The 21,994-nt window shown below is 43.7% G+C and overlaps 1 protein-coding gene across 3 annotated transcripts in view; it reads right to left on the bottom strand.

The window, feature by feature from the left end:
- Nucleotides 1–21,994, bottom strand: part of AUTS2 (activator of transcription and developmental regulator AUTS2) — a 1,174,081-nt gene that overhangs the window by 1,140,118 nt on the left and 11,969 nt on the right. For all 3 annotated transcript variants that reach the window (XM_039507742.1, XM_039507744.1, XM_039507745.1), the window contains exon 2: nt 17,815–17,933. The gene's annotated coding sequence lies outside the window, so the exon portion shown is untranslated. The remainder of the gene's footprint in view (nt 1–17,814; nt 17,934–21,994) is intronic.

Here is a 21,994-nt window from a genome sequence, read left to right as displayed (position 1 = left end):
CTGTTGTTGTTACAAAATGCATCATTCAAGTCATTTGTTCCGTATGCCTGATGTCAGGTGTGCAGTCCAGAATAACAGAGTAATATCTTGCTGACTTCAGATCTGCCACAATCTTCTGTTTTACTTTTGTTGCCAGGAACTGTATGATCTCATTTTGAATGGTTTTTCCAAGGTAGTGGTGCGAGTACATTTCTTGGGTGGTGACTCTTCTTGGATGCTCCTGGAGTACAGCATCAAACTCAGCCATCAGCTCCTCAATTTTAAGGAAGTTTCCATTGTTTGACACATACAGCTGATCTGAAGTGACACGCTGTGCTAGGTTTTGGGTAGCAAGCATTCTCACAATGGCAATGAGCCTTTTCAGAACATTTTGCCATAAAGAGACTCTGATGCAATCTTCTCTTGAAGCTGATAACCTATGGTGGCTTTTAACCTTAGTCTCATCTCAAGCTCTTTGCACCTATGGAATGCTCTCTGGTGATTTGCTGCCTTCTCATGACATGCCAGATTTCAAGCCAGATTTTTCCAGTCCTTTGTTCCTGTAGAACCCAATGTGGCTGGAACATTAGACTGGAAGAGTTTACAACAAAAATCGTATGCAGCATTCAGGGTTTTTGAGTACATAAGCTATGGCCTCTCCACTTTGTCACCATTGGGGATTTCACACCAGGAATGTGTTGGATGGAAACTTCTATTTTCATTGTTTTTGGGGAACATGAAGTGTTTCCACTTGCTGTGGCCCATGCAGTACACGGAAGTCCCTCAGGCTACTGCTCAAGTGGGTCCACAGTCCTGGATCATCTAGACTTAAGGAACTAAACTCAGCAGCAGCTGTTTCTTGCGCCTCCACCACACTCTTCTCTGAACTACACTTTTCTTCAGGAATGTGCATGGTTACATCCATTTGAGATGGAGATATGGATGCTGCAGAAGCTGCCAGATCACCTGCGCTCTGACTAACTGGAAGCAGGGCCGACTTTATGACCCGTGGGGCCCGATTGGAATACTCAGCAGCAGTTCGGGGCTTCGGCAGCACTTCGGCGGCGGGGGGTCTGCTCCGGGTCTTCTGCAGCACCGAAGGACCCCCCACCACTGAAATGCCACCAAAGACCCTCGGAGAGGGGCCCCCTTAGGCTCAGGCGAGGGGCCCCCTTCAGTGCGGGGCCCGATTCTGGGGAATCAGTGGAATTGGCATAAAGCCGGCCCTGATTGGAAGATCAGGCATCTCCTTGCCACTCACATCATCACTGGGGCTGGAAGGCTCACCATGAACATGCGTGTCTATCTCTCTCTCTCTCAGGAGAGCTCCTTCCTGCTTAGATAGAAAAGCTTCTTTTGCTTTCTTTCTTTTTCTGAATGCTGCTCCAGAGGGGCGTTTTCTTCTTTCACTCATGACTGCTGTTCTGTGCCAGCTATAGTGGCTCTCAACACTCAGTTGAAGGGGACAAATAAGCAGGCTGGTAGCAGGGCCTAAGTGAGGGAAGATATCAGCATCTTAAGGGCTTAACTGGCTCCTACTACTTCAGTTGACTGCCTGTCCTCCTCAAGTGCGTTCAGAGAAGCAGCAGGAAACAGGAAGCTCCCTGAGAAGCTGGTGTTAATCAGTCCAGGCTCCTGGAGGTGCTAGAGAGGTAAATAAGAGGCTCCTCCTCCTCTCTCTCCCTGCAGCTCCTGCTGCTTTCTGTTATTCCCGCTCACCTTTTCTCCTGCCTGCCTGTTATGTCTCTTGTGCCCTCCTTTCTCCAGCATGGCACTCCACCATCTCCGTGCATCTAGAGCAGAGAGAATACATATGCACCAGCAGCAAACACAATTTTCTATACCCTGGGTCCTAGTGGTGCCCCCAGTCTGGCACCTGAGGCGGCCGCCTCAGTTCGCCTCATGGTAAGGCCAGCCCTTCAGATACTGCCATATATATATGTGAAGTGCACAGTCACATGACACAATGAAATGCAGCCATCCCTGGGGTGGAACATAGCAACTGCATCAATGCTGCAAAAGAGTTTAGGGCAGTAAGAAAGAAAAAATACTGGATCCATTTGAAACTACTGATGATGGGGGTGGGGATTTGGAATTTGAACAGGGCACTAGGTCCAACTCCTACAAAAATAAGGGACATGGCAATGGATTTTTTATGATCACAGATGGTTAGGATCACGGTCTTAATGTGTCCTCTGAAAAATGGCACTTCTACCAGCAGTAGGATGACCAGATAGCAAGTGTGAAAAATTGGGACAGGGGGTGGGGGGTAATAGAAGCCTATATAAGAAAAAGACCCAAAAATCAGGACTGTCCCTATAAAATCAGGACATCTGGTCACCATAACCAGCAGAGAGCATAGTGCCAAGCTGGCTCTGTGGCTCAGTACAATCAGAGAGAAAGGGGCCCCCTACTGGCTCACCAACCTCACTTAGTTCCCAATCCTAATGTTATGGGTTAAGGTGGGATTTCAAGGCAAATGGTTTGAAATAAGTGGAAATGATGGAGTCGGGCTGGGGCTGGAAAAATCCTTGGGGGCAGTGGGATTCTGCTGCTGGGAGGAGAAGAGAAATACTTGTTTCTAGAACATATCTGCTCCCGCTCTGAGGTGCACTCAAGCCAGAGCGAGGGCATGTTCTAAATTCCCAGCCATTGAAGTTTCTCTTTTAAGCGCCTGAGCCTGGCTGAGCGCTTAGAAACAGGAGGAGATCTTGCTCCCAGTGTTGGCTTTCCCTGGCTCCTGCAGCTCTGCTCAGAATGCTATTTAAATATCAATTATTGTAATTCTCTGCAGAAATATTACAGGCATTCAGATATATATATTTTTAACAGCCAAAGGGAGACATTTCCAGCATCTATCAAACCTCTTATTTTAATCCACATTAAAGTCTCTTTCCAGTCGCACTGGGCAACGGAGTAGAATTTATCATTTTATTTTAAAAGATCTGCTGCTGCCTTGTGCCAAGCCAGCCTGTCTACATTAACCTTTGGCTGCGGTGGTGTTGGAGAGCAGTGGGTCTCAATGCAGACAGCTGAGTAATTGGGAGTTAGGTGGTCAGGAAGAAGGAATAGCACTGTATATAATTTCCCTGAAGTGAATCCCTTTCCCGTTGTTTGCTATTCCCTCTCCTTGACGCCTTGCAAGGTGCCCCAAAGGTACAGAAATTCCTGAAATTTGTAGGTATCTTGTTTTTGAAGTGTGCCAGCCATGAGACTTTGCATGCCAGCTGCAGTAATGAGATCAATGGGAAACCCACCAAGCTAGACCAATTCTTAAAGCACCTCCTGCTGGTGCTCATCTTTCCTGCAATGCATTGAGCACCCTCAGTTTCCCCTGTCTTCAGCAGGAATAGGAGAGAATTCAGCACCTTGACCAAATGGAGCCCAGCCCCTGAACAACAAACAGCCTTTAAGAGAGCGATTACGTCTCCTGCTGCCTATTCTCATCATGCTACATTATGAAAGTGGTCAGAAGGTGTCATTTTTATTTCCTTTAAGTGGTGCCATCAAATTATGGCAACTGCTATGAATGTCCTGGCATGAAAATCAAACCTGTGGGGGTGAGATTAAAGATATAGTTGTGTTATTAAAAGCCTGCTCTCTGAAGAATGGGAAATGTCTGACAGGCAAGGCCTGGCTGGTTACACAAAGAAACAGAGGTTTAAGGCTCAATCCTCAACCCAGGTTATATTGTACTGCTGAGGCACTGCAGGACTTCTACTGAGGCTGCTAAGGATTCTGTGTTGTCCCTGTTATTATGGGACACAGTGCTACTGTTTCACAAGTTCATTATTTTTATCTAAACTTTAACAGTAGCAGCTGCTCTACACAGACTCCTCCAGACAGAGGGGAAGCTTCATGTAGCTCAGTGTTGCCCTGCACCCATCCCCTGCTTTCCTCAGCTGCACCAAGTATAAACTTGGCAGCACAGCTGAGGAGCTGGCTCTCAGACTCTTTTAGGACTGTAGGAGTGTTTAATGTACTCTTAGCTTTTAAAAGCTACTGTTATCAGCTGCAGGGAAAGAAGAAAGCCAGCGCCATGTGGCCAGCCAGTAAATTCCAGACCACACAGAGATACCTATAGATCACTGCTAGTCTGTGGCCCAAAGTTTGGCAACTACTGGAATAGGGGGTTCTACAACTGGTCAAAATGTTTCCAACTTTCAAAATGTTGACAACATTTTGAAATTTTGGAAAAAAAGTGGGTGTGTGTGTATGCACACGTGCAGATTTCCACCATCTTTTGAAGAGCAGTTCCAATTGTGACAACTGCAGATTCCTGAGCTGCTACAGATGTCATGATAATTGGAGGGCTTTGAGATTCTCCAGGTGAAACGAACCTTGAGAATGTAACGTTACACTAATAGGTAAATATTTTGTTTTGTTGGAACTTTACTGATTCAGTGGCACACAGTTTAACAAGGTTACTCACCTCCTCTCTGAATCACAATTATATGTTTTGAATAACATTTCCTCCCTTAGAACAATGTTGATTGTGAACCCTGACCATGAAAGCATTGCAGACATTTGGTGCCTTTTTTAAATCCAGTTGTGCTGTGTTATAATAATGATTACATTTCACACACGAGATAAAAATGAATCCAACCTGTTTGAGTCCTGTGGACGAGCCCACGGAAGCTCTGGCACTTTGAGGAGAGTTCAAGATGATTTTATGGAACTGTGCCTTAGGGAAATTGAAGTGTCAAGCATAATTTGGCACTTGAAATGTGAAGGGGAGAGGCTTTTCACTTGTTTTAAATCTGCATTTCCCCCTCCTCTGCTGTACATGCTCCACCTCCCACTTTTCCCTCAGCCTTCATTAGGCAATGACAAAACCCACTGGTCTTGAGAAATCTCTAAAGATAAGCAAGTATTTGGCATTTGCCTTATCAATATGAGTCAGCTTGACCTCTTTCAGTACTCCCACCATTCTTTGTCAAGCCAAGGTACCCAGTCCAAAACAAGTATGTACTTGATCTTTCAGAGAAGAATCTAGCAGATTAAAGCTTCGTAGTAGACAGGTGTCCATTTGCAAAATTAGGGCTCATATCCAGGTTTGGATCTCAGACATCTGCACTGTTCATGGGTGTTGAGATCTGGAAGGGAGGTTGGCTCAAGTCCCTCTCTAACATGTATTAGATTTTTCCATAGACACTCTCAGTGGTGTGCTCAGTGCAGCAGAACATGAGCTCAGAAAGAGGAGGGATAAAAGACTAAGTGGTCTATGCCCCCCCCCTCAATTGAATCAGATGCTCTCTCGTAACCCTAAGAAGGAAGGTGCCTGCAATACCAGGCAAACAACTGTACATTAAGTGCATTTCCTGGAAATGTTTATGCATTCCTGAAAAATGAATGGCTAATTTAGTACATTTGAGGGGGGATGGAGTGAAGATGACTAGAGCTAATTGGAAGTTTTCTAACAGTGTTTCTATTGGAAGATGCTGATTTATCAAAGGCAAAAACGTTTCACGGAAATATGTTGATTTTGATGGAAGTTCATTTAGAAATAAACATTTTGATCTTCTTGAAACTTTTTTGACCTTTTTGGAATAGAAACTTGATTTTGTTTGAAAATGACTTTAATTTTCATTTGACATTATATAATATATAAAATGAAACATTTTACTTTTATTGAAACATTTATTTTCATTCACCCTGAATTTTTTTCCTGAATTTTGTTTTTAATGGGAATTTTCACAATTTCGGAATTTTGTTCTTTCAGAAAGGAAAGACGTTTCAAAATAATGAGATTTCCTGAAAAGTGGAAAAAAGCTGATTCCCACCCCGCTCTAAAGATGATCTTTTAGGGGGCCATGGAAATACCCTTCCATGGGGAATATTCAGAAAGCGCCAAATAGCATGCACTGTCTGGCTCACACCAAAAGATGATTTGGGATGAAGTCCTGGCTCTGTTGAAGTCAATGCCAAAACTCCCATTGATTTCATTAGGGGCAGGATTTCACTCTTGTTCTTCAGAATTATTTTTAAGAGCTCAAGGGGTAACTCCTCAACTGGAAGGGAGATTTTTGTCACATCTAGAAAGGGGGTGAGCTCTATCAGAGGCAACAATCATCCACACCTTCCTTTTAATTCATAATAAGAATTTTAACAAGGGTCTCATAGGAGCACCCTGAAACTCGCCTTTATTACCGATAGAGAAAACATATATACGAATGGGAAGTTCTATCACATGACCTGTGTAATGCACGTGGTACTAGCCACTCCAGTAGGTTCTTTCAGGGCTGCCCCGGCTGCATGGGCTTTGGAAAAGGACGAATTCAGGTCTGTGAAAGTGGATGGGATCTGAACCAATATCTATTGATTTTTCCATTGTTCCTTTATACAAGCCCTGTCATCAGAATTAATGCACAGAAACTGAAACTATAGCACCTCAGTCCTCCCTTGGCAAGGGAAGATGGCCGGAGAGCTCTCCATCTCCATTTACAGGTGTCCTAACATCGGAATTCTTATCTTTCCTCAGCATGAAAAAAAAAATCCATCACCATCAAGGTCTTGTGGTTAAAGTACTACACTATACCTACCTCTGTCATTGACTTCCTATGTGACCTTGGGCAAGTCACTTAGGTACCAGTTCAAGAAAGCACTGAAATGGGACCTAAACACATACTTAAGTGTTTTCCTGAATAGCGATGGACTTAAGTATTTGCCTAAATCCAGGTCTCATTTCTCCATCTGTAAAATGGGGATAATCATCCTTCCTTTGTCTGTCTTGTCTATTTAGACCATAAGCTCTCCAGTGAGGGGACTCTTATGGTGGTGTATACCACAGTGGAGTCCTTATCCCAGTGAAGCCTCTAGCTGCTACTGTCATACGAATAACAATGTTTTCAATAGGACAACCCATACACAAAGGTTTACTTGCAAGAATCCCTTTGTGCAACAGGGGCCTTAATATAACCACCACCACCCTGCAGTATTTCCATGTTGCTATAGGAAAGCATCTCACTGAAGGCAGCACGTTAATTTTTGTGAATAAGAAGTCTCCTGGGCCCTGTTAGCTGGAACAACATAGTAGACAATAGTCCTGGGCTATCTTGTGATGGAAAAGAAAATATAACCCACTTCCCTGGTTAAGGAGTCTCTCTTTTCTCACTAGGGGGATAAAGTATCTCATGTGAATTACTTCTGTATTTATGTTGTCAGATTGCATACTGAAGTTACTGGTTCTGATTCTAAGACATCTGGAAAAACAACCATTTATAAAATATTAAATTTTCTCTTATGGATTCTATTCTAAAAAGTGATCCAGGACCCTATGTACACTACAGGCTTTAGAATAGCTCCATCTAAATGTAAATGTAGACCTTCTGCCTAAGAGAGCTGAAAGCTTTCCCATTAAAACAGCAAGAGATGGGGGAATTAATGTCATACTAAAATATTCCCATGGATAAGAGGAATTTCCACTGTTCATGTCTGGCATCATTTTCTCTTCATGGCCACAGTGCCCATAATATGATAATTTTTACTTTCTTCAACCTTATTGAATGGAAAGGCATAATAATCTACCTCTGAAATGACTTTACTGCCTACATTTTATTGACTAAAAAGCAGATTTGTATACTGTGTGAAAGAATGCCTTGGGAAAGATCACAGATGAAGATGGCTACAGCACACAGATGTGTGCTGGGATTCATTAGACCTTGCAAGTTATTAAAAGCAGGGCTAGCGGTTAATAGTGTTAATCTCTTACTGGGTCTACTTTTCTCTCTGCTGCTGTGAAACAGAAGTAACTACCCTACATATCTACTGGATACCTGCAGGCACCCCCCCACACACAAGATATTGATCTAATTTATTCTGTAAAAGAGGCTGGATTCTGGCCTCTGATGTGGCTACTGTATGCTGAATCTGCAGAAATGCTTGGGCTGCAAAGCCAACACATCTTCCTCCTTCTGGCTTAAGCAAGATTGGCTCTGTGACACCAAGGCATTCTGCCAGTCCAGTGCCACCCTCCCTCACATATCCCAGGTTAGTAGTATGGTTGGAAAGGGAAAGGACTTTGCTGGCTATTCTCCGCAACGGAAAGGCTCCATAGGAAGTGGCAGAGTTCAGGGCAACTACACCTGTATTTCACCCACTCAGACTTGCAACATCTGGGGAGGCTGGCTCTCTTGGGTGGAGATATGAGTCTCTCTTCCTTCTGACTAAGGGATTGCCAGGCGTCCAAGTTCCCTGCCTGTACCCTGATTTTCCCAGCAAAAAGACAGCCAGACTAAACAGGCCTACTTTGCTTCTCTCCTCAGAGAAAGCACACAGTATGATTGGCACTGTTCTAATTTACCACACAGCTGTTTCTAAGAAAGCAGATGTATTCTTAGGGTAGAAGGCACTACAGAGAAAAACATTAAAAATAGTAAGAGAACCTGCCTGCATGCTAATAAGCATACCAGAGATCACACCCTCCGTACAGCAAGGACTCGGGTTGGGGATCAGTCCTTCCAGCCCCACACAGGGGTGCTCCTTCATCAGAGCATCAGCTCAGAAGAAGCACTCAGTCACGTGGGGCCTCAGTAGGCCAAAAATCCTTCTCAAAGGATTGGGGCCTCCCTTGGACCAGAAGTCCTTTCCCGGATCAGAAAGGAGGCCCTGAGCCAGTTTCAGAGCAGCTTATTGATCCAAAAACCATTTGTGTTTGTTGGTCCCTGGAGAATCCACTCTGAGCTGGAATATGGGGACACCTCCAGGAGGTGGTTTTTCCGCTGGAAATGTGTTATATAGCCTGAGTGAATTTGCTTAATGACTCCTGCTGTTCTGCCATGTAAATACATTCAATCCCCCCAATAAACACACAGTCAATTTCATTTTAGTACAATGGACTCGAAAGATATTAAACTGAGTTCAATAAGGTTTGTCCAGGATATTACAGGATACTGTCAGAGACCCATACAAGTTAATGCATTCCCATTTCAATCCCTCGCTTCCAGAATTTTGCAGGCAAAAGAGCTGGATATTAGCAATACTGCTCCCTTCCTGGGATGCACAGAGCTAAGCTCTGCCACAGTCCAAAAATCAGGAGTAACTATATCAGAGTTACACTACTGAGTTCAGAGGAGATGGTCTGGATTCACTCCAATGTACAGGAGGACTAGATCTCTCCCTGTGAGAATTTATAGATATACATATACACTCAAAGTGCATGAATACTGAAGAGAGCCTTTGGGGGTATTTTTTTTTTAATACACATAATACTTTGCACTGTGTTTGATCTTTTGCCTTTTCCCCAGAATTCGTGTGAACAAATTTTTATTTGGAAGAAAAAAAACAAAAAACCCACCACTTCTCACACAAAAGGGAAGGACAAGTGTCCTGCATATCCACAAAAAGTATTGATTTGCAGATGGATATAAGGGTGTATAGCTATTGGCATAAGTATTTGAGCTAGAAGTGTCTACACGGACATTCTGGTAGGTTTGGAAGCCACCCAATCAGAGAGTAGAAACCCAGCTATATGACTTGAGCTTTAGTATAAATAATGAAAAGGAAATACTTGAAACAATAAGCACAGTGAATAGTTTGAGACAGACACACACACACTCTGGAATATGTCCCTGTAAATCATTCTTGGAATAATTTCAATCAACGTTAACAAAAAAGTCAAAGTCTATTGGTACATATGGGGAACTGTTTTTACTGTCATTCATTGACTGGAAAAAGTTAAACCAAATAATTGTTCATTATAAATAGAGAGAGAAAGTGTATATATACACACACTGGTATGAGAATGTGCATGTATTTTGTCTCCTAAGTAAAGCTAAAATTGTGTCATGGATATTTTTAGGAAAAGTCGGACAGGTCACAGGCAATAAAGAAAAATTCACAGAAGCCTGTGACCTGTCCCTGATTTGTACTAAAAATATCCATGACAAAATAAAGAGTTTATTTGCAGGGTCCCCCCCACCTCCCTGCAGCAGTTAGGCAGCTGCAGGGGTCCGCTTGGAGCTCTGGGAGCCCCCACCACCCATGGGGGCTCAGAGCTCCAGGGTCTCCCTGCCAAGCTTTGGCAGGTCCCCGCCCGTGGTAGCCAAGAGCTCCAGCCCCCCACCCCCGTGAAATCTATTTACTGATAAAATCAAATCTTATCCTTCCAAGTCTATTAATAAGAAATGAGATGAGCTGGTACAGAAAAGTTAGCAGGTGACCAGGAACACGGGGCTGCTGCATCACGCCCTGGCGTATGAATACTTTATTTCCTCACACATTTCTCTGCATCTTTCCCAGAAAAAGCAACATTTTCATGATTGTAGCCAATCACTATCAGCTGTGAGTCAGTCATAAGATTACATACAGCCCTCTGCTGCAAGGGGTCCTGGAAAGGGAGTCACAGCTAGATCCTCACAAATTTCTACTTATATTTTAAAAAATAATGAATAAATATTCTAAGGGTTTTCTCCCTGTGGCTCCAATTCTGCCAGTTCCAATTATCTCCTTTGAGTTCACTGACTGAGTTCGGGGCACTCAGTCCCTTGCAAATCATCCACCAAGTGACGTGACTGAGACGTAATTCCACATCACACTTGCACGTCTGATGATTTAGCTTAGGGAACGCTAAGAGTTTATGTTTAATAGTGCCCAAAATGGAGTTTCATTTGGCAAAGGGCTGGCCTGGGCTTTGAACCTCCATGACACAATCATCATTTAAAGAGACTTGTGAAATTTGGAAAATGAAAGACCCGGAGCAGCTGTAAACTGAGGAGCAAAAACACTCTACTCTAGATATGTGCAGGATTTTAAGACACCTAAGTCAGTGCTATTTCAGTATCATTTTCCATAACACTATTTGCTACTTTATGAAATGCAGCTCATTACAATGTATGAGCCTGTAACCCCTAAAAGGAAAGAAACATTGACATGTCTCAAGTTATTGATGTTCCCCCAACAGCAATTATCTTTCATTATAATTAAAATGGCACAAGTCTGGTGGGGTTTGCTTATAACAACTGACCTTTTAGACTTAATGACACACCATTCTAATAGAAACAAAGCCCTCATTTGTTATCTTTTAAGAACTGCTGCTCTTCAAAATGGACATTTAAAAAAAAAACCAATGACATTAAATGAAAACAAATCTGTGTTTCCTAAGAGCTGTGTGTATTTTTACTACTCTTTCTTCTAATGAAGCCATAACATAACAGCCAAATCCTGTCAGTCAGGTTATTGACTGAGTCAAGGGAGCTATGTAGATTTACACCAGTTGAGGCTCTGGTCTTCTTCTGTGGTACCATCATAAAATATAAATATATATATTTTATCCATAGCCCACTTGCACCCACAAAAAGTGCTACATAGTTTGTAGAAATCTGACCTCTACATCGACCTCACAGAGCCTAAGTCTGGCTGAGTAGCAGACTCCAAAAATCTGACATAACCTTTCAAATAAGCTTCCACAATAATTACAAGGCTTTACTGCCAACATCCCTGTTTATTTATATATGAAAAAAAATCTAAACTTGAAGGGATCCTGAAACATGAAAGGTGGTGGGCAAGTATTTGAGACCTTTTCAGTGAGATTAGAAGATACATGAAAGCCACAAGATGGCAGGTAAAGAGATAAAGTGATCTCCAAACAGTACTGCTTTCAGCATCACAATAGGTCAGTCTGGCAAAATGCTTAGTGGAGACGATGGGAGATCTCTCAAACATATCATTTGTGGGCTGAATGCCTCCTTGGCTTAAACCACCCGAGTTGAACATTTTTCTTTAACATTTCCCAGTAGTTAAATGCTGATTCATAGTGCCAGAAAATACAAGTTATTTCCTGGTATATTATCCTGAACACACAGATAGGAGAAGAACTGCAGAATATCCAGCCATCCTCCACTAAACCATTGTGTCTCAATATTTCCAATAGCATCCTGAATGTTGTATATAGTAGAAGCAGCTTGTATCAGGAGTTACCAATGAAAGACCTCCTCACTCTTCCCATCACACACACAGTACATCAATGAATTTAAGCAAGTGGCTTCATTTGTGAGCATGAGAGTTCTCATCAGTTTCAGTAAGAAGTGTGCTGGATTCAGCTCTAGATGAGGTTTGTAAGTGGGACAGTTCCCTGCAGTCAGGCATTCATTAGCTGTTCTTTGAGGAGCCCTTCTTGTGGACTTGGAGGGAGTTAGGTTTCCGGTACAAGCTGAGAACATACTTTTAAACTATGACAATGCATTAAGAACTGAATGGCATCTGTTTAAACAGATTCTTCCCAATACAGTTTCCTTGTCATGTGTTTTTCTTCTCTAGCCCCCTGGTAGTCCGTTCACTTGTTCTCTCTCTTTTTCTCACCCTCATATGGCCCCTGCGAGTCCTTGAGATTAACCACAATATGATTACATTTTAATTGAGGCCAGATTAGCGTGGGGACATCCTTTTAACTCAGGAGGCCTCAATTCCACAGAAACATAATGAACTAATAATGAATGTGCTAAAGTCATTAAATCAAAATTCATAAAAGGGCAAATATTGCTTTCTTTTATAATAAAGCAATTAAAACCCCATATACTATAACACACACTACTGAGGTGCACCACGTGTTCTTTAAAGGAGGTTAGCATTCAATACCACATTATATGAATTTGGGGAACTTTGTAAAATAGGATTGCTTGAGTATTAATAGCTGATCAGAACTCTTCGTGTCTGCTTGGCTCAGCTTTATCGCTCTTTTAAGAAGCACTGACATTACTAGAATTAGTTAATTTTAATGAATGACAGCTTACTGTGCAAGCAGCTAACTGTCAGCTAGTGAAGTCTTGTGCCATTAAAGATGCACACTCTCTATTTAGGTTCATTGTGGTGTCTCCTAGATGGCTCTAATGCACTGTTCCTTCCTGGCTAGTGATCCCATATTATGGTTGTACCATAGGTGTACTATGATCATGTCTGACCTCACCAACTAAGCCAGGAGTGTTTGGAGAAGAGAGGTCCTAGAAAAAAATGCACAGTCTGATTTTCATCACCTGGCACTTTGTATGGGGTTTTCCAAGAGTAAAAGAAACACTGAACCTACTTTGTACAGGTATGCTTGACTGCATGAGGTGCAAGAACAGATAATCAGTCCTGCAGAGTGCTGGAGGAAGAGGTGTTGGTGACTGTCGGTGGCAGGCTTCTCTCTGAAGCAGTATATTTCAGAAAGCTCAGCACAGAGTTAGATAATACTGTGCTAATGCGGATGCTAGTCTTTTGCTTGAGGTGTGAAATCATGATCCTGACCAGATCCACTGTGGCAGAACTCCATTGTGAGCATTGACATTCTACCTCTCCTTGCAGTTTCATGGTAGTGTTGCTGTACTTTACTAAACAGCTGCCATGGCGCACCGTGGACATTGCTTTTACTTTGCTTTTGGGTGAAGTAATTTCTAGGTTATTTTCTTTCCAGTGGTACCTAGAGGCCCCGCTGTGCTAGGCACTGCTCAGACACAGGAGAAGGGACAGTCCCTGCCCTGAAGATCTTACAATCTACACAGGCAAAGGGTGAAAGGGGAAAAAAAGAGAGACAGTGATCAAGTGATTTGTCCAGGGTCACGTAGGTAGTCAGTGGTAGAGCTAGAAAAAAGTACCCATCCCCATTTAATAGACCAATGTTTCCCAAACTGGGGTCAGTGGACCTCTGGGGTTCATGAGGGACCTCAGGGGTCCACAGTTCCTGCTGATCGACTCCCCCCCCCCCCCCTCAGTGCCTGCTGCTGAACAGCTGTTCCCTGGTGTGAAGGAGGAACTGGGAGGGAGGGGGGAAAGAGGCAGGGAAGAGGAGTGGCAGAACAGGGACAGGAAGAGGTGGAGCAGGGATGGGGCCTTGGGGAAAGGGGTGGGGTGGGGACAGAGTCTGGGGCTGAGCATGAGGCTTGGGGAGTCCCTAAAAAAATTAAAAATCAAGATGGGGGTCTACAGGTTGCTGAAGTTTGAAAACTGCTGTAATAGAATGTGTGGCCTCCTGCCATCCTTTGGACTCCTTTCAGATAAATTGCAATGACATAGAACCAAATTCAATCCAAGACAATTCAATATTAAAGCAAAACACACTTCTTGCTTGAGTAAGAAATATTTTCCAAAAACATCCAAAGACAACTATGGAATAGGAGGAAAGGGGAATTAGTGGACAGGGTGATCCAGGTATGTGCGTGCAAGACTGTCAGGAAAAAAAAAACCATGGTTCATGATGAATAGAAGGATTATATGAAGTAGATGACATAAGAACAGATAAAGGAATATTAAATATTTGTTACAAGGTCCTTCATCCCATATGCAATACATACCATAGCTTCTACTGAATACAAGGGTGGAATACAATTGCGAGCTCCCTGAGATTGTGCTATGAATTGGATAAAATAGAATTAGAGGCTTTTATTCCCTAGGGACCATGAATTGTTATTCTGAATATGAGGAGAAATAGCTCAGCAATCATTGTAACTGCACGAGAGAGACATGCGCAAGTCCAGATCATCATTGGCCCTCTGCCGCAGCACAAGGGGTAGTGAGGAGCCAGACACTATCACAGCCCTTGAATCCCAAAACGCACTGAAATCAAGGGGCGTCTTCCCACTGACCGCAGAGGGCTCAGGTGAATGCTGACAGCAGTGTCATGAAGTGTACTGGATTTATGGGACTGTATCTATGTTGTCCCCCCGTCACAGCTGGCCCAAGAGCAGAAGATGGTCCTGTTGCTACTGCCGATTAATAGGGATTTTCCTCAGCTCCAAATACAGTTCTGATCTCAGTCCTGCCGGGATATGCAGGTGGGTTGTTGCAGGGCCGGTGCAAGGATATTTTGTGCCTTAGGTGAAACTTCCACCTTGTGCCCCACATCCCCCAACCTCTGAAAACTAGTAAACTTACCCCCCTTGCTGACAGGCTGTTTGTAATGTTAAGGGCTTTAACATTTCTTTTTTGCCTTTAAGGCTTTTCAGTGGTTTGCCATTGCCTCTGATGGTGTCCCATTCAAAGTCTTACTATTGTGCAAAGCTAAACAATTGAGCCTTGCATTACATCACCAGCCAGGTTAGGCAGGGTGACAAATCCCCCTTGCCCCAAAGGGCCATTATCCCCTGGTGACTAATTTCTACTCCAAGTCTATAAAGCAAACTTTTAAGGTAAATACATTATTCCTTCAATATTACCCAGGCACACATCTCAAAGAGTCTCACTCTTGACAAGTTACCAGCTTCGTGTAGATCCCTTCCACGTTCCTCTTTGTGGGCAAGTGCCCTATAAGACACGTGTTGGGTGCAGTGAGTTTGTCAGGCCTGCAGTGACAGCCTGTTTGTGAAGATCAGGGGGCCCTTTGCCAAGGAGTGCTGGTGTCAGTGAGCTTGGGGTGGCCGACAGTATGGGGCAGGGCACTGAGGCTGGTGGGGCAGGTAACACTCACTGGGCTGGTGGGGCAGGCGGTGCCAGGATGGGACAGGGGCAGGTACCTGTCAGTCTCCAGCACTTGGGCCCTGCCAGCAGCTTCTTCACCTTGGAGTCTCCCCTGCTTGCACTCCTCCTCTCAAGCTCCCCAGCCACTGCCACCGTGGCCGTCCGGGAGGACACGAGCAGGGGGTGCCACCACGGAGGAGACGCAAGGGGCTGGGCTCCGCTAGAGCCCTGCACCGGGGAGGGGAGCGAGTGGGGAGGGGAAGAAGAGCTGGGTGAGGCGCATGAGAGCCACCACCCGCATGCATCTGCTGTAGCCTGCAGGAGCCTGCTAGTGGTGCCACCACCTTTTCAGGGCTGCTGCCCCCCCTGTGCTGCATGGCTCCTCCATGGCTGGGGCTCGCCGCCCCCGCAAGCCGATGCTCTGGCTCACCAGTCCTCCGGAAGGTGGCTCCTCCCTGCTGAGCCAGGGGACTGCTTTTTGGCACCCCCCCAGTTCGCCTAGTGGTTGCACCCGCCCTGTGTTGTCTGTAGCACAGATTCTTTACAGCTCACCTCCCCAGAGGGAGTGGGATGGGAGCTGATGCATCACCTTATGCCTTGCAGTATGAGCAAAGGCAGATCGGGTCTGGAGGCATAATGTCTACTTAACACACAGTATGTGCCCATTTACACCACTGCATTTGATGGCAGTGGAGTTACTCCAGATCTACAGCAGGGGGACAGAGCAAAATGTGATCCATAGCCAAGTTGGAACTCCCCTGGGGTGTTACACTTTGCACCTTCCTCCTATGGATCTTGGAGGTTCTATGACCCCATTGCCATGGTACTGCACCCCATCCCAATACAGTCCAGCCCTACACTCAACATAAACCAAAGGTCCCTACCACATCACAAGAGCAATATTGTTAGCCTTGAGAACTTGTTCTTCAGAAGGATAACCCTAGCAGCAAGCAGAATGCAGGCACTCTTATTCTCAGCCATAGATTGTGTATTGATGCAGATTTTACATAGGTACTTAGCATTTGTCATTTACAAATGCCTGACACATTGCAGAGGGGGAACCTCAGATCATCATGCTGGAGGTAACTTAATGGTACAGTTCTGCTGGATTTACCCCAGCATGCCTAAGAGCAAAATCAGAACCGTGTATTGAATTTACAGCATTGCCAGAAACTCCCTGCAAAATGTGATTTCCACTTTTGTTGTTCATCAGTCAAGTAGTATTTAAAGAGCTCTCTTTTTTGGGAGGTGGGCTGAGAATGTGTGCGCCTGTTTTTAGACCAGAGCTAATTTATACAAAATTATAAATGACTGGAAGCGATCATGGAAATGCCAATGGTAATACTGGAAATGGAACTATTTTAGAACAATGCTACTAAGGAAGTAATAAGTGCTCTCATTGACATTATGGGCCAGATTTCAGCTGGTACAAATAAGCATAGCTGCAATAAAGCCAACAGACCCGTGCTGAGTAAGCTAGCTGACCCTAGCCCTGTAGCACATCTGTCATACATACTGTGCATAGACAGAAGTGTGTATATAAACCATACTAAAAATTGAAGGGCCAAAATTCTGTTGGTGTAACTCCTTTGAAGTCAATGGATTTACACCAGGAAATAGTTTGATTTATTGGCTTTTTACAGACTTTACATCTATATAGAGGACTAGAACTCTGTCCGAAAGGAGGAAGTTAAGAGGTTTTACATAGGCAGCTTCCAATGGTACCAGCAGAAGTTACCCAGAGAAATCCCCCAGGAACTGATCAAAGAATAGATCCTTAGGAGTATTCCTAGAGCTTCTGATACATACTGATGAGAGCACAGTTGATTCACTACAGGAAACCCAGGTGCGGAATTCATCTAACAAGCTGCTTAAAACTCTAAACAGATGTTTGTGTCTCTTTTCTGCTTCTCGAGCCATCTGTGTGCAAGCACTAGCAGATTTACATAGCACAGATGCAGGACAGATACATGCTTTCACATCAAGGGCCTGAGTCATTACAATAGTCCTCATCCATTTCGCGTGTTCACAAAGTTAGAGAAAAATGCCTTTGGTATGCAAAATAAACCTTGTCTAATGAAAATGAAGATTGACCTGGTAAGATCTGTCCAGGAAGGAATCAAATACACACTGGATCAGAAAACTGTAGCTGCCTCGATATGTGCCCTAGTTATTGCAATGACTTGTCAAAATTTTGATTGGGTCTCATTCACTGTCCATAGCAGTGAGTGGAATGACTCATTGATACCAATGGACATTTTATCCGGCCCTTAACTCCCCAAAGATTAAGGAGGGATTATAGACAGAGACAGGTACTAGACCAACCGGAAGTGAAGAGGCAGATCGTGTTTGAGCCAAAATGATTTTTAAGTCTTCATTTTGGTGAGAAAAACTTTCCAGTTTAGGTCAGCCATAAAACGACTTTTTGGTTCAGCCAAGCCAAAGGAAAAAAGTCAATAATTTACTCACGCTTGACACACGAACGTCAATCTTTGTGAAGTGCCTTGAGACTGGGGGAAGTACGTCTTGTAATACACTTGAGGCAGTGTAACAATTCACCATTCCAGGGTTGACCGGAAAGAGCATTCCTGAAATAAAAGAAAGATATTCTTGTTAAAAAGGTACATGTACTGAAGGGTAGGGGCTTGTTTAATCTCTTGCTGTACCCACTTGTTAATCATTTCAGCTGTAAATCAGATTGTCTAGGTACCACAGGCATTGCTGGCAAGGAAGGGCTGGTCTCCAGTATGAAAGATATTGTAGGTGAAATTCTCTACATTGAAGTCATTGGGAGTTTTGTTCTTGATTTCAGTGGAGACAGGATGTCACCCATTAACTTCAATGGAGCTGTGTTGATGTATACCAGCTTAGGGGTTGGCCCATCATTTTACTATTTCATATACAGTCCATGTTTAAAAAGCTAGGAAGAGAATGGAGATAAGAATTGGAGATTTGTGTTTCTGTTTTAGTGCTTATTTTATTTATAAACTATTGCATTTCAGCTCTTCCATTCCCCTATGAGAAATGTTCTATTACTGAAATATTAAAAATGAAAGGAGCTAAGACATGAATTATACAGTATTGCAAAAACTGTCTTTGTGTCCAATTTCTTCTGGCATTTCAGTATATGATTATACCAAGGTGTTTTATACTAATGGATAATTGCCTGCAGTGCATACTTAACCTCTCTCACTTCAGTTTACTTGGTAGCAGTACCTACGTCCCTCAAATATCAATTCATCCAAATTGGCAACAGAAAAAAGGCATATGGCCAAATTCTCTCCTCTCTACAGAGCTCAAGTCAATGGACTTTGCATAGCGATGTGAATGAAAACCTCCCCACACCCAGATCTCCATGGTAGATACAAACCAAGGCCCATCGATCTAGCTCTGCTGACATCAATGGAACAGTCTCAGTTTACATAGGCTGAGGATCAGGCCCTTGTATAAGGGGAGGTTGGCTGGTGTAGTGGTTCTCAACTGGGGGTATGTAGAATTCTTCCAGGGGGTACATCAATTCATCTAAATATTTACCTAGTTTTAGAACAGGCTACATAAAAAGCACTAGTCAGTACAGACTAAAATTTCATACAATGTCTTGCTTATACTGCTTTATAGACACCATACACTGAAAAGTAAGTACTTTATTTTATAAATTTATTGGTAGAAATGACTACGCAATTTTCAGTAATAGTGTGCAGGGTCACTTGTATTTGTGTCTGATTTTGTAAACAAGTAGTTTAAGTGAGGTGAAACTTGGGGGTACACAAGACAAATCAGCCTCCTGAAAGGGGCACAGTAGTCTGGAAAGGTTGAGCGCCACTGGGCTGGTGGAGCCATGTAGATGCCAACTTACTGCTAATTTCTCCCTTAGTCTATTCCAAAATACTCATTTGTGCTGCCAAAGACATAGTTCCATGGCCAAGGTGGATGATGTAGATACCTTTTTAGGGGCTCTGCTGTGCAGAAGAGCCACAGAAGCTGCCTTTGCCAAGGGACAAGAAGGATCTGTCCCTCAAACATGTAGGAAGAAAGAATACAATGGATGGTTCATCTGATTGAGATCTGAGTTTGGCTTTGTTGCCGATGTGATACACTGGTATGTGGACAAGGATTGCTACACTCTGACCACTACCAGGGGTCCACCTCTCTGGTGCAACACAGGAAGTCTGTTCTCTATTACTAATATTAGACAGCCGATTTTAGGAAAGGAAGTGAACGGATCCATGAGCAGAAGGCTGCCTTTCAGGGAGGACGGGCCCAGGCTACTTGAGCTTTATACAATGAAATATTGAGCTGTCTGGAATTTATGTTTGGGTTTTTTTGGTCAAAAAAGCTTTTTGCAAAAAGCAAAAATTCACAACATTTGTTCCATTCATTTTTTTTTGGCTTGTCAAAGAAGAAACAATGCATGATAAATTCAAAAGCCAACCAACTACCCTCCCACTCAGTTTTTAGTTTTTGAAACACTGAAAAATTTTTTGCTTTTGCACAAAAATATTTTGAAAGGAGCAAAAAAGAAATTTACTACGTTTGAGCTGCTCCAGTCAAGACCGAACGCTTTAAACAGCAGCTGGAGGCCAATGAGTAGTCAGTGTAGAGCCACTGTTATGTGCTCACAGAGGCACACTCCCTCAATAGACATGCTATCACTTCCTAAACTAGCTTCAGTTTCTAATCAGATTTAAGATGAAGCCCATATAGAGGAAACTGCAGAAGCCCAATCTAGAGGGGATAAAGGCCTGGATCATAGAAGTAATGTCCCACCTAAAAGGAATGGGAAAAAAAGCTCTACAGCCTGATGTAGATGGGGGGGAAAAAAGCACTGACAACCTGCTGTGAGGGCTGATTTTAGGATTATAGACTAAATGACTTGCCCAAGGTCACACAGGAAGTCCGTGGCAGAGCAGGAAATTGAATCCAGGCCTCTCAAGTCCCTGGCCGTATGTGCTCTCACCCAGGCTTGCATCATTTTGTGCCTCAAATTACTTCAACATTCTCTTCTCTGGCCTTGACAAATACAACTGTTCCCTACCCATTTCCATTCAGAATGCTGCCGCAGGGGTCATCTTCCTAGCCTGTTGCTTTGACCAGGTCACTCCTCTCTTTGCACCTCTTCCTTCACTGGCTCCCCTCCACCAAACAGAAGAGGCTTGTCTTGATTGTCAAGGCCCATAATGGCCTGTCATCTAGTTTTTACTATTGAGATGTCAACTCCTACCTGCAGCTGACCCATGCTGCCAGCCTCCATTGCCCACTTGTTAACATTTTCAAACCAGAACCTTTGCCCCTCTTGTTTTGGGAGAGCTCCTTGTAAACATCCACAGAGCCACCTCCATAAAACTCTTCTTTGGAAACTCTTGTACTGTATGACTAACTCCCCTACCACTCTTCATTGGCCTGTGGGCTCTCTCACTTCAGCCTGGATAAAGGTGAGCAGGAGGGGGAAAAAATGAAGGGTGAACAAATTGTTACAGAGGTAATTGCTAACTGGAAGTTGCTTGGAGTTGGAGAGAGGAAAGATGGACCAAAGTTAAGGTGTTAGCTTGGGAGACCTGGATTCAAATCCCTGCTTTGCCATAGACTTCCCGTGTGACCTTGGGCAAGTTACTTAATCCCTCTACCTTTAGATTGGACTCAGTTTCCAACCTGTAAAATGGGGATGATTGTACCTCCTTACCATACCAGGAGCATTGCAAGATGAATACATTAGAGATGCTCAGGTACTACAGTAATGGGGGCCATATAAATACCTTAGATAGTGTGCTGGGGCAGTTCTAGTCATCTACGACATGTCTGAGGACACTGACAAATAGGATCATTATTGTATAGCTGCAGTGGATGGGAATGAGAGCAGAAAGAAAGTAACAATGCTGAAGGAGAGGCTGGCAGCAGCTTCATTCACAAAATTGCCCATGAATGTTGAGAGAAAGTCTTGGGATGGATTTGATCCTTTCAAGTCAGGCTAGTATGGAGATGCATGAATCAAGACTTAATTATTGGATTGCAAGACCCACTGAGTTCTATGGGCATTAGACAGGACCTGATTGGCTGAGGTGGAGGTTTAGGTCGGAGTGGATCAAGACAATACAGTAGTGAGAATGCTAGGGGCCATGAGCCCCTTGTCTGCATTAGCAGGGCTTTGGAGCGGTGTTCCAGCTCTGCTCCAGCTCCACTGCTCCAGAGCTGTTCTGTGCTCCAGCTCGAGGTTCCGCCCCAAAGCCCTGTGTATTAGAGTGCTTTAGTAGCACTGGTGTAGGTGAAGTGATGGTAGGAAATTTAGAGCAGGAGAGCCAAGTGTACACTAGGCAAATCCTGCCCGGTAGCAATATTTTTTTTACAGGAAAAAAGGTCCTTCAGTTGAGAGTAAGTCTGCAGCAGTCATGTCTGTTTTGGAAAGGCAAGAAAGCTAGCAAGAGTAATTGTGATAACCTGTGCTCTTGGCAGTGCTCTCTTCTCAAGTAGGCAGGAGAAGGGAAGCTCAATCAGGCTGGCTGCCCAGAGTTATTAGAAAACCCTTTAAAGAAGCCAGCGTAGAGATAGAAGGAGCATTGGTGATGCCATCCTCAGTCATTGGAGAGATTAGTTGTCAGATTAGAAAGCACCCCTGTAATCTTTTCAGTATTAGGCAGCAGCAAGAGGTTTGATA

This window comes from Mauremys reevesii, linkage group 20 (assembly GCF_016161935.1).
Source record: "Mauremys reevesii isolate NIE-2019 linkage group 20, ASM1616193v1, whole genome shotgun sequence".
Taxonomy (NCBI): Eukaryota; Metazoa; Chordata; order Testudines; family Geoemydidae; genus Mauremys; species Mauremys reevesii.
The sequence above is the reverse complement of the archived record's forward strand: the minus strand, read 5'-3'. Positions and strand labels throughout refer to the sequence as shown.